A 15,866-nucleotide genomic window follows, 5' to 3' on the forward strand; every position below is an offset into this window, starting at 1 on the left:
GTTTGTGATTTTTAACATAGTTCAGAGAATACCAAAACCTTTCCATTTAACTGGTGATGTGTGTAGGTGACGGTTTCTTCTCACTGAGAATGTTTCTTTCTCGCCGTTTCTGAACGAACCACTAATTTTAAACCGCAGACTGTTGTACTTGAGCTTTGGATGTCTGATGATTACGTCAAAGCCAAGCGTACCCCGATATCAAAGGTGTCAAATACCAAATCCCTGGTTTAGCCTGTTTTGTTGTGACTTGCAGCAGAGATTAGCAGCCTGCTTCATTAGGATCGTAGCGGCTAAAATCCATTTTACCTCACACGTCCACAGGGATGCCGCCAGAACGTCATCAAAGCTTTATTCACAGCAGCGTGAGGAAAGATCAATAGCAAAACAGCCGAATTGAACTGGATGATACTTTATTAGTCCCAACGGGAGATTAGATAAGAGCAATTAGACTCCGCACCTCCGGCCCACCGCGTGCCGCGTTACAAATTGGTGTTCTGTCAGTTTCTACCAGTCTTACATAATTGTCTTGCAGCCGGTCTGACGGGTGCGACCCCGTCAATAGCGGCACGTTTACACAGGAGTAAACAGAGGACTTCAGAGCTCCGTCCAATCCCGTTCGATGCCTTCATTTCAATAATTTAGCATAATGACTGAACACAGATGCTTTTTTCTTGTAATAGAAAATGACAAAAGAGAATGAAATGAGCTGAATCTGTGCATAATTTCCTAGCTCACCGCTCCACTGCTTTCTGTTGATTGAGGCTGAAGCCGCTCTTTGTTGTGCTTCCAGGGAGCTGCCAATGAATATTTACATACAGGATTTAAAGATCGCTTTCTTTTGTGTTCCTCTTCGTGTAATACCAAGAGGACAGGACGTATTTCCTAATGTTGGCCATGTTGATCCTCGAGGGCCTTGTTAGGCTGTTCTGATGTGAAACTTAGTGGCCGTTAGCCTTTTTCCTTCAGCTCACTTATTGACCCTTTCTTAATTAGGTAACAATTACAGTTTAAAATAAAAATGACCTCTCCTTCTGGGAAATTTCTCGGTAAAAAAAATTCTAAAAAAAATAAGTTTCAACTGATTGAGTCCATATTGGTGAACTTTTCCACAACATGTAGATTTAAAAGTCTAAAATGCTGTTTTATGTTAAAAAATTATATTTTAGTGATGTTTTGCAATATTTATTTATGAAAATATTTTGGCGAGGTTTAAATGCAAAATTTATTGTATTGTATTACTAATAATTCAGGCAAGATAAACGCTACAATAGTGCTGACACCAGGAAACCATTCTTTGATAGCTTTCCTTTACAGAGGTACCAAAAGTTTGCACTTTAATCTGATAACTGTGAGGCTATTATTGATTTATTTATGTATGTTTTTGTCAGGCGGAAATTAATTTTACCCCCCTCTTGGGTGCAAACGGGTTGACAAATCGGTCTACTATAATCTAGTTTTAAAAATGAGTGGATGGATGGAGTTTATGGTTCCAATCTGACAGAATTATAACCACAGAAGAACAACAACTTCTGTAAAAGTTGCAGACATTTAAATTAAATATCTTAGTTTCTCTCGTCTTACTTGACTCTTCGTTTTCATGTTGAATTTGCCCCTTTTCACTGGCTCGGCTCGGCTCTTTCAGAGCTTTTTTTTCGGGGCTGGCCCTGCTTTTTAGGGTCCTGCTTCAGAGGGTGCAGGACCATAGACATAATATAAGAGTAGACCTCATGGACCGCTCCCGCCTATTGTCGCTGACGAGATTTAGGGCGGCCATCTTGGAGCGGTCCACAACTCCACTCAGCGTTATGTGTTTAGCAGCACAATGACGTATCAGCGCATTTAATCAATCATAACACGCTTTTTTGTTACTGGAAACCATATTCAAACATCTATCAAAGCTACATTTATAAACAATTGTAGTTCAGTATATTTAAATATACTTAATGGCTATAACAATAGAATAGGAAAGGAATATTCTGATATTGATGTATGATGATCATATTACAAAGCACACAGCAGTTCATAAGTTATTTAATAAATTATTTAGTAATATCAATACATATTAATATAACTATACAAACACAAATAAATAATGATTAATAATGACAAATAAATAATGATTAGTACTAGAGATGTGCCGATCACCGATACCGATCACATAATTATTATTATTATTTTTTTTTTATCATAAACACTACCGGTTACATTATGTGGAAAAAGGAACCATGAATTCACCATAATTTCGACAAAAACTTGTTTTTAATAAAAAAATTTCCAAGAACAAAACTAAACAAAACCGGCATTGTGCAAATTGTACTGCTATTGGTAATACTATCTTTAACAACCTGATAACATATGAAGGCTCTGAAGAGGCTAAATAATGCAAAGAGCCAAAATAAAACCTCTCAACATTGCCAAAAAAATTCAAGTATAAAGCTTAACATTCAAAGGCAAATACAGGATCCATTACAATAAACAATCCAGAGTTACTGAATGAAAACTTCCTGATAGCATGGCGGCTAGCTGATTACTGCTACTTCTGAGTGACTGTTTCTGACTGAGCGGAGTAATTAAGCAGAGCAGGGAGGAGGTCGATTATTTTTTTTAGAGATTATCTGTCTCATGTTAGGACAGCGAAAGTTTTAATACGTATGTAAAATGTATTTTTTTAGGTTAGATGCTGCAGCTTTAAACAGAGGTTCAGTGTGAGAGTCATTACCAGGTGGAGCAGAAGCGGCGCTCCGTCTGTGAAATATTACTACCTGTAGCGCGTAGCAGCAGTTCAACAACGAGAGCAGAACCAGTGTCTTGCATCGCTGCTCGAAGACTTAAATAATTTTGCGGGTTATTTGTTAAGCTTTCTGACCGTCATGCTAATCCGGGTGAGTGTCTGTAGCTGTGGGCTGCTTTACCTTCTGTCTGATCATCCGTCTGTCTTTTTTACTGCAGTGAGCCTCAATGTAGCCAAACTCCGTCAAGTATGGCATTGTTTTTATGTCATAATAGCTTCGTTGTGTTGATGCATTTTGACGTGCTTCAATTTTCCGCCGCAACACGCAAACTTCCCCATTCACTCAGTGTGTTATAGTTCCACATCGCTTAGGATTTGTTGCTGTGCGTTTACGCAGTGTAAAGGAAAGAGGAGACCAGCTGCACAGGCAGGCTGCGAAATGAGATGCAGGTGATCGGTATCGGCAACAAGAGCCAATGACTGCCGATCACCGATCATGCACTTTTTCACGAAAATCAGCCGATTATGATCGATCTGCACACCTCTAATTAATACTAAATAATATTTATTGTATGTATGTATGTATGTATGTATGTATGTATGTATGTATGTATGTATGTATGTATGTATGTATGTATGTACGTACAAATATATATAGATATATGTATGTTTTCCAGCAGACGAGTTCTAGCTTCAGAGTGATTCAGCAGCTGAGATCGAGTCCAAAATCCGATGTGAGATTCATCCATGCTGCAGTGAATCCGTCTCTCTTCTTCCTCACATTGTCTTTAGGAAACCTTCAAAATAAAAACGGAAAATTTCAGATGTATCTTACTTTTGACAGAGTGAAATAATTACACATAAAAAATAGTCTTCACCACCTGTGTAAACTTTACTGGTGAATGTTATTACACGTAATATAAGTTTTATAATATATGTTACATTGTTTCATTTCTAATGTAGGCTCTTGTGTCAGATAATCTAAGTCAATGTTAGAGAATAATACATTTTTTTAGATTTAAGGAATCAGTTAGCCTTCATAGCGGGGCTGAACCCAGTATTACACCAAACACTGTAGCTAATATTAGCTGATATTTCGCCGGTGGACATAAATACAGTAAAGTAATATTCTAATCATAAAATATACACAATAATATGTCCATCTTACTTGTTATCTGTGAAGCCCTCACATCAATAGTCCATCGATCCCAACAACAATATCCCTCAGTGCTGAAGCATCTTCTGTTGTTTTGGTTGAGCAAAGTAGGAGGGCCGACCGCTCCAAGATGGCCGCCGTATTTCCTGCGCTGGAGCAGCCAATGCGGGGTCTACTCTTATATTATGTCTATGTGCAGGACCAATAGGCGAGAGCGGTCCATGAGGCGTCTATCCTTATATTATGTCTATGTGCAGGACCCACCGAAGCAGTTGACGCAAGCATCGCTGCTGCTCACTGATTGGCTGTGGGCGTGGACAGACGGAGCAGCGAAGAGAGAAGAAAAATGAAGGCTTCAATTAAAGAAACTGGTATCACAATTAAAGAAACTGCAAAAAAATATTTGAGAGGTGTAACAACACTGAAGATACTGAGTAAGAGTGAACTGAAATATGTTAAAATCTGAATATTCTTCTAAAAGTGTGTAGCTGAAATTAATTTAAACTACTAGCAGACGCAGTACAGTGTTTGCCTAATATCTGTACCAACAGTAATACCAAAAAATAAGGATGCACTGAAGAGGCATTAGTTTATAAAAGTCGAGGAAACCTAAATTTACCATTTTAAAAATAAAAAGCAGCGGGAGGATGTAACACAGCCTCATCTTCTAAGCAGAATCTCAAAAAGAAGCGAAAAAACAAGACATTACGCAAGAACATATTAAATCGGCGGGGCGCTCCGACTGCATGTTAAATGTATATAATTGTCATACAAACAAAACTAAGGAGTTGCCTAAAAATAATTTCATACTCCGTATAACACTACCATATTTCAGCACAAACACACTGACTTACCTGCCGAATCGCTGCTTCTGTTCTCAGCCTGTTCATAGCAGTGGATTTCCTCCCGCATTATTTTCATCCAACAAATTATTCCACTGAACAAGGCACGTACAGGTAACTTTTAACCACTGTCTTCTTTCTGACGCTGGATATTCAATATTCTCAAGCTTTGCAATAACAAGTAGCTACAAACTGTGTGTTAGCTTTAGTTGCTAAGCTCACCTGGAGCTGCGTTGGTCAGACCATAATATCCTGTGCTCAGAGTTGGAGCCGTTACCATGGTAATTAACGACTGCACCTGGGACAGTGTGTGTAACAGAGAGCAGAGCCTCCATTGACTTATATGGGGTTTTGCAGTTTTTTTGCAATTTATGTCATCATTTTAACTCAGAATCCCACTAAAAATAATAGCTCAAAAGGTGGAGCAAGCTGCACGTTTTGATACCACTTTTGTGGGGGGTGCATGTAGCAGTTACGGCTGCATTAAGGGTGGCGTAAAAAGAATAAATAATAAAGAAACACCTTATTGGGTGTATTATTAGGTAGCCATGCATTGCATAGGCAGGCCCCAAATAGCCTGTCATCACAGCAGATACCCCTCCGCAGTCAGAATCCAACCCTATCTTCTGTTCTTAGGACATCTGCATTACAGGATTAGGGGTCGCCTAAATGGGATTACTGCCATCTCAAGGACCCACTTTGATATTCACTCATTCACCCTCTGAGATTAGTAGACCACTTTAAATTACAGTTTGGTACGAGGGGCTTCAGACACGCTGACTATTTGACGGTCTGTTGCTCTGGTTCTCATTTTTAAAGACTGACTGACACAAGTCTGTACGCTCCCATGTTTCCTTCTATTAGCTTTGCGCCGATCCAACGTTGATCCGTCACCAGCCGCGTTTTCATCCACCTTAAAATTCAAGTTGGAATTACGAAAATAAATTTGCTCCAGTTTGAGCAACTGAGGTGGTTTTTCGGCTCTATCGAAATTGGTGTGATTCGCGAAACTGTATTGGAAGCACTACTTTCGCATCACACGAGTCATGTGGTCAACATGACCGGATGTTACTATTGGAGGGAAAGACGACAGGAAGTGGTAGGATTAGGGCGCAGCCTGTTTTTTAGTGACTTGTCACGTGAACAGACCTATTCATGTGTGATTTTAATTGCGATTCTTGGAAACACCGCCATTGCGAAAATTTTTATTTATTTATTTATTTTCTTTGAATCGCAGCACAATGCTGACAATGGCAAGGCTTGACAAACCTGAAATGTCTGATTGGGCTTACAGAGAGAGAAAGCTCGACACTGTTGTGCAGTCTTTAAGAATTTCCTTTCAAAAAGCTCACCTTGTCTAAAAGCAGAAACATGTGCGTGTGCGTTGCCTAAACCGTCATTGCCGACGTTTCTTTGTTAATGTTAAGTAATGAAATATTCATTTGATTACTTAACGTCTGAGAGGGAGACGTCTGGTTGCGTCTCCCTCTCAGAGGTGCTAACTTCCATGTCTGTTCGGGGTCACAGGACAGCCACGGGGGGAGAGAGACGAGAGGACAAAGATGCAACCGATGTTCGTTGAGGGAGGTGAGAGACGGAGACACGGCTTTGCGTCTGACCTCAGGTTCACCCCATGCCTTTTCCAGACTAACATCGGAGAAGCCGCATTAATCTCTTATCCCTCTTTTCTTTCTTTTTTTGCCTTTTAATCACTCACTTCTCTTAAAACTCTTTTATATACCTCTGCATCCACATCTTCTGATTGAAATGCCAATCTTCTTTCTCTCACCCCTTTTTGCGTTGGGCCTTTCTTGGAAAATCGGGACTCTGCAGAGATTGAGACCTAAAAAGTCAGTTTCGTCCGGACAAAACTGTATTTGCAGATTTTTTTATTTTTCGCTGTCACCGTGGGAGCACGTTTCCCTGCTGCACTGACTGGGTCACAAAGAACACCGAGTCACTTTGCTGCAATATGCCCCGCAAAAAGTCATTTTAAAATAGCCCCATGCTGGTCGAATTTATTTGCAAACTGTCGTACCAAAAATATTCCTAGCCCTTGACAATTTTGCACTAATAATATTAATTAATGTTATTAGCAAGCGGCTGCAGTGGATTGATAAAGACAAAAAGTGGCTGATTGAAGAAAAAAAACTGCTTGGCATTTAATCATATAAAAGTTTGTGCCAGCAGCAGGACAAAATGCGAACAGCTTCAAGGGGTACGAATACTTTTACGTAGCACTGTTGATTTTAATTTTTTTTCTTCCAGCTTACAGAAAAAACGATATTAGATATTTTACGCTAGCTGTCACGTCCCACTGCTGATAGGCATCGGCCTCGTCTCTGTGCTTTATCTGGAAAAGCCAATACACTGAAATACAAGTCATTTCACCTTTGCAAATATGGAGATGAACTGCGCATATTTACGGCTCACTCGCCGCACACAACATTCAGAGTAATTTATATTCCGTCGCCGGAGACTTCTTTTGTAGGCTGGGCTTCATCTCCCACGATGGCTAGAAATTGAATGTTTTGATGGTAGCAATACATATTCATCATTTAGAGTATTGTTGAGGTTGGGAACAAAGTTAATGGAAAAAAAAATTATGATGGTAAGCAAATTGTAAATAAATCTTATCTTAATTGGGGTTGTGTAAGGTACTTATGAATAGTCAGTAATAACTGTTTATGTATTCTAACATTAGGTGACTGTGCTGGAAGCTGAAGCGATTGGCTACTGAAGAAAAAAAACACACAACAGTTTGTTTCAGTGATATAAGATACGTTCTTTTGAATGCAGAGTTGTGCTTCTGCCTTTCTGTCACATTTAAGTGTTTTAGACTATAAAATACTTTTTTTTTTTTGGTCTATTCTTTTAAACAGAAATATTGCAAATTGGCGACATTTCGGAGTTTTCAGGCACTGTCTTCCTGTTTGAGGCCATACCACTGCAGCACAACAGAACAAAAGTCAAGACTTTGACTAGGCCACCATTTGTTAGTGTATGTGTCATGATCCAAGCAAGGTTGACCTATGGGTCACGAACAGACAACCTTTGCCTTTTTTTAATTTATTGTGAAGCGCAGAACACATGGTTCTATCTTCAGTGGCAGGTAAACCCCAGATCATCACACCACCACCACCACGTTTGATTGTTTGTGTGTTGGTGTGGTGTAAAAGTGTTTTGGGGATTGTCAAAATGTCATTTAGCCAATATGAGACAGACATTTGTAGGTTGGTTAGCACCGGTTTTCATCTTGGAACTCTCCTCCTCCTTTTTTTTTTTTTTGCCTTTTTCTTTTTTTTTTTGACCCAGTAGACGTGTTGTTGACGTCGGTCGCTTCTGAGAAGGTTCACCGCTTGTCTCACGTCTTCTCCATTTATGGATCTCAAAGTTCTAAAACTTTAGTCACGACTCTGTAACCCCTATTCACACTGACAGGTGCTTCTCATCTGTTCTTCAGTTTTAAGCATTTGGAGGCACAATGTGTCGCTTATAGAGCTCTTTTTATCCACTTCCTGTTGTCAGGCAGGACAGACGAACCATTTTCGTACTCTGCTCCATCTGTGTGTGACACTCTACAACAACAGGATCTGAACCTTTCCACCTTGACTTATTTGGCACAATTCAAGTTTCTTTTAAGACAAAAACATGAAACTTGTTTTTAGCTCATATTTTATTAGCTTATTTGAGTCAAATTTTCCTAACTGCTTGTTTTTTTGCTGTGTTTTATCCAAACATGTCTTGGATCTCAATGAGTCAATCTATATAAATAAAAGTAAAAAAAAAAAAACATTAAGGGATTTCTTAATGCCTGACATTTAAATTAGTGTGACGAAAGGGCAAAACAGACGCAGTCTGTTCTCACAGCACTGAATGCTGAAGCGTTTGTGTTGTTTTAGTTTTACAGCAGCTGATCTAACAATACGCTCCCTTATAGTCTGAAAGAGAGGCGGCCCGACGCCTCACTTCAAAGGCTGCGTTATCTGCTGGTGTCCAGCCCGAGAGGCAGAGCAGCTGGAACAGCGAGCACAATGGTCACCGCTGCACAGCAACCTCTCCAGCCCAGACAGAGACGTGGTAAAAAAAATAAATAAATAAATCAATGCAACACGGGAATAATCTGGGCCGAATTGGCAAAAGCACAACTCGCTCCAGTCGCACTCCAAAACACGAGGGCATAAAACAAATCGAGACAAATTTTCATTGAAGTGTCAACAAGCACAAAAAAGCTGTGCCAGCGAGCGTTAATGTGGAAACCCATTACCATGGCAACAGACAGGCTTGAAAAAGCTCATGCGATGTCAAAGCGGCCTCGCGAGGCGATTAGACTGTTTCCAACAATTAACTTTTTGACTTGACGAAGATTCACGTTTGGCTCCGAGTGGAACGACACGTGGCCTTGTTAAACGGACGCGTGTCGCTCCGCGGTTTCAGTGGAGACGTTTCAGTCCTCCGTCGAGGCGCTCGGGAAGATCTGAAGCTCCTCCGGATGCGATCGCAGTTAGGCCAGTGGGAGCGGAGGAGAGAGTCGTGAATATTTATAAAGGGTCTGAATCATCCGGTGCTCGGGAGTCAGACGCACTAAACAGAAACACGCTTTCTCGACTCATACAGTCTTCCGCAAAAGCTGCTGCTTTTGCCAACGTCTGGACCGGGAGCGGGGGGGGATGGCTCGTTGCTCACTGCATGCTGTAGGTGCAGATGCAGGTTGAGCTGAATGGAATAAAGGGATGAGAGGATTATGTTTGTTATGAATGAACCAGTCTGTTCACTTTCTTCATCTGGCCGGTTGCGTCACAAGCCCGTTTTTAATCACTCCAAAAATCCAGCGAAAATGATTAAAGTGAGACCGACACAAGCCAACAACAAACCTTTTTATTTGTTTCTGTATTTTTTTATTTTTTTTTGCTTGTTGTTATGCAACCCTTCCATACATTATGAAAGAGAGTCGGCGTGAGATGAGTAGGCCGTGAAGTGACATTTTTCAGGAGGAGCTTTTACTGACAGGAGAAGACATCAAGGTGCTACGGGAGGGAGGAACTCTCCCAACAGATCCTGATATAAATGTCACGGAAAATTAGACTGTGGATGCTCACGTCCCGCACCAGATATCCTCGGAGGAGTGAAAATGTGTTTTCACAGCTGGGACATTTCAGAAGCCGGCATTAAAAAAAAAAAAAAAAAAAGCTCAAAAGCATTTGTACGCGTCAAACTTTTCCCACATTTTGTCACGCCGTAGCCTCGGCCTTTAATGTGCTTCTTTGGTTGGGGTTTTAAGCGAAGATGTAATGCAAAGAGGCACCTGTTTATAAAGTGAAAGGAAAAGGACATGCTTCATTTTTTTGATTTTTTATTATTATTTTTTTGGATTGGATCCTATTGCAGGCAGGGTCAAGTGTAGAACGAAGTAACGAGAAACGAAGTTGAAAGCAGGCCGTCCAAGAGGAATCAGGAGCAACAGGAAACAAAACAACGATGACAAAGAGCGGGGGGGTCTAAAAAGGATTTGTTGTTTACTGGAAGCTTAAAGAGTGGCACAATGACTCCTGTATCTAGCAGGAGTATGGGTTGCAGCTGCGGGCGAGAGCGAAGCGGGGAGAAATGACACGGTAGCTGCGTTTCCATGACAGTTGTGCGCAAAATTTTGTTGACGAGAAAAGAAAACAAAAGATACACAATTTTTGAATTGCGCCGTTTCCGTTACATAGCAAATTAAAATCACACGTGAATAAGTTTGTTCACGTGACGAGTCATTAAAAGACATGCTCATCCTACCACTTCCTGTTGGCTTTGTCGTCTTTTCTGCCAGTGGTAACATCAGGTTGTTGATCACGTGACTCGTGTGATGCGAAAACCGTGTTTCCATCGCAGTTTTGCAAAATATGGTAATTTTGATACAGCTGCAAAACAACTTTATCCTAAACACAAAAACTTTTTATCGAAAAACTTTTTTTTTTTTTTAATTGCCGTGTTTCCATTAAGCAAATTTCTGCTCATATCTCAAATTTGCGCAGTTTTATGTTTAAAGCGCAAATTGTGAAATAAATTATGGGAGAATAAGAGCTTTCATAAGGCTCGGTGGTTTTTTATTTGGGCTCGAATCAGATGATACACAAATCAGCCGGGCTCCCTGTTTCAGTTCCCGCTGCCAATCAGGCTAATGTGCCGTTACCAACGGCAACTCGTGAGTGACATATGTGGGCGGCAGGAATCGCTGCTGGCCCTCTATCACTGGACCAGGATAATGAGACTGTCCCGCTGTCAAGCATCTGTGTCCCTTGCTCTAGTTTTTCCGTCAGCACACTTCTGCTAACACGAACCAACGCGCGCTCATTGTTTCTTCTTGTACGAATGCCTGTGCTTTGCATTGAGGTGTGTGTTGGTGTGTGTGTGGGGGGGCGGGGGGGTCTTGTTTATTTAATTAGTTAGTATAAGGCCGTGTGGGGGAAGGAGAGTTTGTAGGTGGCAGCGAGTTTCATAGCGAAGGTGCGGTTGTAGCAGCGGACACATTAGGTGCATTTATCTTCATTTGGCTGACTGTTGTTGGCCGAATGTCGCCGACTGGAACAGCAATGCTCCAACTCTGTGCTCCCCTCCCACAGACACTCAGTCCATCGCTTCGACTCTGAAAAATGAATGAGACGCACACACCACTCTCCATCCCCGTCTCTTTGTCCCTCTGGACCTCGTCGCTTGCCAGATCCTCATTCCGTATTCCGCTTCAAACTCGTCCCCGTTTCCGATTATGTACAAATGTCTTCCCTTCTTCTTTTTTTTTGTTGCAATCTGGTCTGGTGTCACTGTGACATTTGACAAATAGCGCAGCAAATCACGTCAGCCATTTCTTTTGCGCTTTGAATGATAATATCCTCACCATTGATTCCCGCTTATGGAGCAGATGTCAGGCCGGCACACACACACGCACGCACGCAGAGATTCGGCACGGGGTGAAAAACAGGATTAAAGACTAATGACTTATTGAATAAATCATTATGTGTTTAGTTTTTTTTGTTGTTGCTGCTTCACCAGGAGGGTGAAAATTAAAATCGACTGTCCTACTTTATCAACATACCTTTTAGTGCAAATTAAAAGAAGCGAAGTGAACATGCTCCAGAACTCATCCGTCCTGCACGTCTCGTCTCAGCTGCAGGCTGAAGCGTGCCAGAGGTGGCTCAGAGCCAACCGTGTCACGGCGCAGACTAATAGATGGCCGCTGCCTGACGTGTGGCATTTTTAGTGCTTATGTACCGCTTGTGAGTGCCTTTGTGAGTGCCTGTGTGTGTGAGTGCAGTTAAGCGCATATGGTTGGATGTGTGTGGCTCCGGCCGTGATGGAAAGCCACATTCCATTATTGTTGTGAGTGAAGGGTGAGGGAAACCGTATTAGACAGGAGCACTTGTGTATTTCAGATGCCATTTTGAATTAGGCCGGCACGCTGAAGGTTACCTGCAGAAATCGAAAGTTGTTCGCCTGAGAAAATGCGTTCATGTGAAGGCAGAGGATGTAGACGGCGGGGACTACTTTTACAGACTGAGTAAAACGGAAAAAAAAAAAAAACACTTCCGGCACAGTCTTCGTTTTTATTTCCATTTTATGGTATCAAATAATGCCCGGAATTTAGAGGAGAGAAGCAGACTGCGTTAATGGAAATCATTCAATCGTAGCAATTAATTAACTTCGTCTTCTGGTAGAATAATCAGATTTTTTTTTCTTTCCAAGCGAGCAGTAAGGCAGATTTAACGTGCGATAAATAAAGGCTGTGTTCAAATTGTTCCCTAGTAAACGGCGTCATGCACAGCATACACTAGGCAAACTTTGTTACTGAAGGCCTACTGAAAAAAAAAAAAGATAATTACGACTTTAATGTCAGAATCCTTCTTTTCCAGTAGCCCTTATCCTCTTCTGTAAAATCTCCTGTTTTTCACATCCTAAAGGTATTCTATTGGACTGAGATCTGGTGACTGTGGAGGCTGTCAAAGTACAATTGACTCATTGTCACAATCAAGAACTTAACCTGAAATTATTTGAGTCTTGTTATGTGGATCATCAGTTACCTGGAAGTAGCTGTCAAGACATTTGGTTACGCTACGGTCACAAACGAATGGATGTCGCAGCAAAACTCAGGGGGGCTGTGGGATTTAAATAACGTGCAATTGGTTCTAACAAATTAAACGTATGTGAATAAAATATCCTCCACACAAATTGCTGCTCACTGGATATTTCCTCTATTTTAGGGCATTTTCTGTAAACCTTAGAGAAGCAAACGTGCTACGTTCAAAGTTTTTTAACGTCTCTTCCCATTCTGATGCCTGGTTTCAGCTTCGACAGGTCGTCTTCAGCATGTCTGGACGCCTAAAGGAACTGAGTTGCTGCCATGACGTAAGCTGTTTTGCAAACTGCGTTAGTGAGCGCTTCGGTAAATCTGTAGAATAAAGTGGAACGTGAGTGTGGAGTCCATTAGTTCCTCTTGTTGGAGTGAGCAGCTGGATTGTCTAACCGGGAATCATTAAAAAAAAAAAAAAGAAAAATTGTAAAATGACACAAAATGTTTCCCAAGGTGTATTTCAAGGAGTAAATCAGTGGACGTTTTGCAGTCAGTAAAAGTTTTAGTTGTGCTGCGCTCATTTTAAGAGTCAACAACAAATGAGGCAGCACTGCATCCATAAAAAAAAAAAAAACACTTTTCCATAAATTGATTCATTTTATCCCGTGCCATAAACTCGGGTTTGGGGAGTCGGCCGTTCAACGTCTTCTCTCCCATAAGCTCAAGCAGCTTAGCCAGAGGGCTTCGTTGCTCCAGCAGTGTGAGCACTCGACTACTGAGGAGAGAAAACACACATTTAAAAAAAAAGAAGCATTTTCCGGTTGAAAGATCGCCTTCCCAAAAGTTGCCCCATTTGAGGCCGTTGTGGTCAGGGTAGAAATCCCACAGTCACAACATTTTAAACTAGAATATTTCAGGAAACTAAGAAGCTATCAAATTGTTCACAAAGTAACAATGCATTAAGCAGAGGGGAGCCGAACGGAAAGTTTTAAATTCTAAATGCTAATGATGTTTGGCTAATAAGGAGAAGAATGAGTCTGGCTAATAAAGTCTTGCAGCAAAAGAATGCCTATTTTTAATACCACCTGTGCATTTCCTTCTTTAGCTACTTCTTTGCCTTAAAAATAAAAAATAAAAGGGATATTCAAAAGTAGAATATTTTGCTATCTTAACCACCCTGTCACTACATGACAACATAAATTAACCCAAAGTCTAATAACTGGTTGTGAAACTTTTATCAACCAAAATCATCCATCAAGCATTTGAAATAAATGGCAATAAGTCTTTTTGGTCCACTCATCCTTGCAGAGTCGTTTTGATCAACGCTTTGCCATAGCAACTTAGTTGAAGTCTATATCTTAATTGATATCCAGACTGACTAGGCCACACCAAAACCTTATGAGTTTATTGTTGTTTTAGCTTTTAACGGGTTTTGAAAACCTCGTCTCGTTTCTGTTTTCCTCCAGAGGTGATTTTTAAGTACCTCAGTGGTTAGTATGGTAGAGTGGAGCGGGAGAACAGGGGTGTTGTTTAAAAAGACCTACATCTAATGATGATTTCACACCTGATGATCCGTTAGGCTTATCGGTTTGATCAGAGTCCAAAAATTGTAATGTTTGTGTCAAACAATCCAGACACTTTGAAAAACCTGTTCCCTTCCTCACCGGTGGTGGCGCTGCACCGAGATCGAGATGAAAACCTCTGAAGAAGACACTGAGCGCAACTTCCTTCCTCACGCAATGTGAACAAAAATTGGGTAGCATCAGATTTTAGTAGTTGTATGGTTTTTCTTTTGTCTTTGGTAAACCGCTAGACACACACTTTTGATTTGATTACCCAGAATGCTCTGCGCTTTAGTCCGCTTCATGTTAATGGAGCGGTCTCCAGTTCACTTGTTGTTGATAGACATTCAAATTGCGCCAGAGTACGCTTCAACAGAACCAAAACCTGGGTATTTAGACGGATCAGACTTCACTTTAAACCCGGGCTGATGCACATCAGCTTGATTACGCATTTACAATCAAGCTTACGTTTTATTTTTTCAAAAAGAGGGTGAATACTTTATTACAGGACTGTCGTATCTGTACTAAATGATGCCATCACTGTAATTATTCTGTCATTTTGTGATCCCATCAGACGTTTTCTTATCCATATTCTGTTTCCAGATAAAGTATTTGCATCAGTGCTGTGAACAAAAATACCAACCCCTTTCAACACAGTACAAGTTAAAAAGGAAAGAAGAACATGATAAGCATCTGAAAAATAGTCTGTTTAAGGGGAAATATTGAATGACTTTGCTTTGACCCTGTCCTTTCGGGTTCTCATGTGAAATCTAAGGCAGATATCTTTCATGCGGATTCATGGGGAAGCAGCGATACGGGGAACATATAGCTGAGAAGGGACGGAGCGAGTGAGATCAGCTTCGCCTCAGTCCGAGAGGAAAGGTGAAATGAGAGAAAGCAAAGAAATCGTCCTAGAGAGACGTAGGAGATTGGTTTCACCTGCACTACGGTGTTTAGATAAACTCCAGTAGCGGGGAGCTGAGGCATCAGCAGAAATGAAACAAGATGCAGGTCCAACTCAGCAACTTCAAAGAAAACGCAGAAGAGTTCGAGGAACTCTTGAGCCTCTGAATTACTGCGACAATGCACATTGCATGAGTTAGGAAGAGCGGTGCTATTTTCTGGGCACTTCTTGGCTCTCAGCACATCCTGACATATTATGCCGTCCTCTGGAGGACAGGACGGGTCTTCTGTGAAGGAAGTGGGGGGAGAACGAAAACAGCGGAGGCATCGGGAACCATTCTTCCGAGCTCTGCTGTCCATATTCAGATCTTTGAGTCAGCAGGAAAGCATAGGGTTTCCTTGTTCTGTTAACTTTCTTTGATCACAAGTTTCTGAATGCGATTGCCTCAAGCTTTTTTGAAGCAATATTAGGAACTAAATGCGGACGCTAACATCCTCACAGTAACACTGATACTGTGTTTTTTGGGGGGGGATCTTATATCAAAGAATCAAAGATCAATGTGTTGGCATTCAAACTCTTTTTAAAAAGTTGATGTACAACAGAGTATTTAGTTGATTGTGTACG

The sequence above is a fragment of the Poecilia reticulata genome, chromosome 4 (genome assembly GCF_904066995.2).
Source record: "Poecilia reticulata chromosome 4, P_reticulata-male-v2, whole genome shotgun sequence".
Classification (NCBI taxonomy): Eukaryota; Metazoa; Chordata; class Actinopteri; order Cyprinodontiformes; family Poeciliidae; genus Poecilia; species Poecilia reticulata.